We start from the raw sequence: 4,192 nt of genomic DNA, 5'->3' as shown, positions 1-4,192 counted from the left end.
CTCCACATAATAGATGAATTACCAACTTAAGAACCATTTGTAGAATGTTTGATTTAAAAGGTTTGCAAAGAGCTCAAGAACGTTTATACTAGTCAAAACATGACAACATAACACATATTTTTCTTATGCTCAGTAGCCAAAAAGGTGGCAAAAATATTGTGCCAGGCACAGGGAAGTTATGGAGGTATACAACAATATGATAAAATTTAAAAACTTTACATATTTTAGCATATCTAAAAAGGCACATGTGCTGGAGGATGGGAGAGAGAGACAGAGAATGAAAATAATTGCAATGCTACAGTAATAAACTTACAAATATAGCACCATTTAAATTAAAGTGAACCCAGTGAAAAACTACAGGCTGTTTAGAAAAGAGTTAATATATCACAAGGTTTACTCAGCACTGACAGAGACACAGAAAATTCTAAGAGAAGCATCAGGTTGCTGGACCATTCTAATGGACAATGATCAAAATTCAATAAATCCAGAAAGACAACAAAAATCCTCCCAATATTTTTCCTTTTTGTTTCTGTGTGCATGTGTGTTTACATTTGATTTGAATGAAAATCTCTATTTTAAAACTATATATATATATGCATTGGTACCTATAAGATACTAAGCTAAGAAATCCAAATAAATGTTTGGTAGACGTCTCACTTGTCAAAATTCATGATATGCCCATCAATTTCTTTTCATTAAATGTCAAAATTAAAAGCTATTGACTTATTTGTATTACGATATTTCCACTTCCTTTTTGGCATATAGTCATATTACACATTTATCTTTCTATTTTTCTAAAACCGATATATGAACAGTAAATCCACTCTAGCAATTTAAAACTCCATTTTATAAATGTCCTTATAATTGATACACTAAACACAGCTTTCTATGTATTTTGATGGAAAGATGGCTAAATAGAGATTTTATGTGGATATGTCCAATTTGTAGAGAACTCTGCTGGAAAATTGGTTATTAAATTGGAAAGAGATTTCTGAAACTGAAATTGTGCATTTTCCTCTCCAAACTGAAACAACTCGAGCTCTGAGGACACAGGCCTACATTACAGAGAGGAACTTGTCACACCATTCCATCGGCAGAGAGCAACTACAAAGGATGATCACAGGGCATCCATTTACTTTGGAAACTTAGTCATCTTCACACTGCTGAAATTCAGGGAACTTTCTTATTCTAATACACTTTTAATGAGATCAAAATTGTGCACTGCGATATCTTTAGGTTGATCCTTGGTCTCATTGTTCATCGTAGAAGGTTTGATGAGATTTGATTGGGAGCAGCAAGTTTGTCACCTTCGCAGCGAAGCAGGTGAAAAAGATTTTGCTTAATACATTGTATCAACTTTGATTGTATCATTAATAAATTTTGCATACATTTCCAGACTTAATGACTGTGACTGAAATGATAACTAATAATGTTAAATATTATTGATATATCCTTCAGTGAGTGACATTTTAGAGACATAGTATGAATAATAAAGCATTAATAATATTAAATATGATTTGAAGATTATTTGGAAGATGATTTCATTGTAGTCAGTTAATAAGAATTTCTCAGGAAGGCAGATATCAACTGAGAAGGTAGAGGGGGAAAGAATGAAGCCATGGAGAGATCTGGGGAAATGGCTAGGAATCATCTCTTTCCCTTCATTCCCTTCCTTCTCTCTTTTTCTCCCTCCCTTCTTCTTTCCTTCCATATTCTTAAAAATACTCTATTGATTATTATTTTATGTGTATGAGTATATTGCCTGCATGTGTGTTAGTTAGTGCACCCATTTCATGCAATGCTCACAGAGGTTAAAAGAGAGTGTTGTATCCCCTGGAACAGGAGTTAATGGCAGTTGTTAGCAACCATGTGGATGATGGAAATGGAGCCCTGGTTCTCTGTGAGACACCCAGTGCTTTGAACCACTTAGCCATCTCTCCAGTCCCTCCTTCCACATTTTTTTTTAAAAACGGGGTCTCACTTTTTAGCCATGCTTGTCCTGGAACTCAATATTTAGAATAGGTAGGGGCTCAATCTCATAGACATCTACCTGCCTCTGTCTCCTGAGTGCTGAAATTAAAGGCATGTGACACAATGCCCTGATCCTTTAATAATTTTGTTTCATGGTTCCAGAAAACTGGATGTTAAATGACTTGGAGCAGTGATTTTCAATGTAGGGTATGACCAGAATTAGAATCTTCAGGGATTATTTTCATGCCTCAACCTCTGGTTCGCCACCTTTTTTCCAAACATACCAACAAAAGTTGATACATAATACCTGTCCTCTCAAATTTCGAAATTTTATTCACCCATGGTTCAATGGGTAGGAAATGCATACTTAGCATAATAGTGTATAGTTTAAAGATTTTCATTTTCCTAAAGATTTGTGAATATACCAGGATAGTAAAAAAGTTTTCTGTAGCTACAGAAAGTAGCACATTTTGCTAGATGTTTCAACTTGAGAGATTTTCACTGCTGGTGAACACACGCCTCTGCTGATAAGCAGTGAATGCATGAGGGAAAGTTCTTTGCATTCTGATCTACTGTGGGATCTTTATAATCTGAGAGATTTGTTTACCACATTAGTGAAGGAATTACGAACAAGAATAGAAAATAGCATGGGGTCCAGAAAATTAGTTCAAGTCAAAGAGTAAATCTTTTCCAATTATCCTTTTGGGGCAGGAGACACTCTTGTTTCAGGAGGGAAAGTAGAAGGAGGCATTGACAGCTGACCACGGCTACAGCTGCACTGGCATGAAACACACTGCTGTGTAGTACACATGGAGAGCCCCCTTTGCTAACAAGTTATTTTGACAACATTGTCTTTTAATTAGAAATCTGCTTAATGTGTCTCCTCCCTGAATGCTAAAACTGATACATGACCCTACAGGAACAACAAGAATAAGCAATAAGGAGAAATGACATTAGACGTGCTGCTGTGAATGCTAGGTCCTCTGTCATCCAGGCATCCCTCCAGTGCTGATGAGCATCAGCAAAGCAAGCACGAGTGAGGACGGGGAGTGACAAGGGAGAGGTTAAACCTCAGCCACAGGCAAATCTTGGTTAGATCATGCAAGTCTACGCTTAGAGCTTTAATTCATAATTGGGGATATAAATTACACTTGACAAGATTTCCAGAAATGAAAACAGTGCAGTTGAGAAGTGAATTCAGCTTTGATCATGGAGATAATACTTGCCCCTTTCTGAGGTAAACTACTCTGCTAACCTTTGGAATAAGCAGTTCGGATGACTGTATTTTGAAGTCATATAAGAAGATGTGGGGAACTCACACTCCATCTCATCTTTTTTATTTTATTTCAGCCATCATAATTTACTAACATCATCATTTCCCCTGTATTTACTTTAATTGGCATTCAACTGTAGTTCAATTAACAATTGTCCTCATCTATCTGTGTCATTTAATGTGCAATCAGCCTATTTAGGGTATGCTGACCAGGCCTAACTCCATTTCGTATATGTATAACTCATGTGTGAGCCTAAGATTTCATTTTGTTCCTTATTCCATTCTTCTGTTCTTAGTTTTCCTGTTGCTGCTAAGAATCCTTGTTCCTTGCCTTCTGGTTGAAAATGTGGTGATGTGATCACTTCACTGTGGAAGAGACACAATAATGGTCAAGGCTTGGTTTTAATCACTGCTTAAAAGCCAATATTGAGACTGGTGAGAGGGAATTGGGTTTTATCAGAATGGGCTAACCTATTGAATAAATGGCCCACTATTGTCAAAGAACATCTCAACGAATCTTTACAGGACATAGATTATATACAGAAGAAAAGAGGGAAGTGGGCTAATAGGTGGGAAGGTTGAATGTGGGGATGATGATCTAGGCTTGATAACCATGTCCATCATGACAGGGAGGCATGGTGACTGGAGGTGGCTGGAAGAAGAGCAGAAGCTCAACTCTCACATCATCATGCAGGCACAGGAAGCAAGAGAGGCAACTGGAGATCCTACAAGGCTTAAGGACTCTCTAAGCCCTCCCCTAGTGACATGCTTCCTCCAGGATAGCCACAGCTTCTGAAACCTCCCAAAACAGCACCATCATCTGGGGACAAAATGTCCAAACACTTGGAGCCTATGGGGAACATTTTCATTCAAACCACCACATTCCATACCCTGGCCCCCATAGGCTCATGAGCATATAAAATGAAAAATGCATTTAGTCCAACTTTT

This window comes from Nannospalax galili, unplaced genomic scaffold (assembly GCF_000622305.1).
Source record: "Nannospalax galili isolate Female #2095 unplaced genomic scaffold, S.galili_v1.0 scaffold660, whole genome shotgun sequence".
NCBI lineage: Eukaryota > Metazoa > Chordata > Mammalia > Rodentia > Spalacidae > Nannospalax > Nannospalax galili.
Note: the sequence above shows the minus strand (reverse complement) of the source record.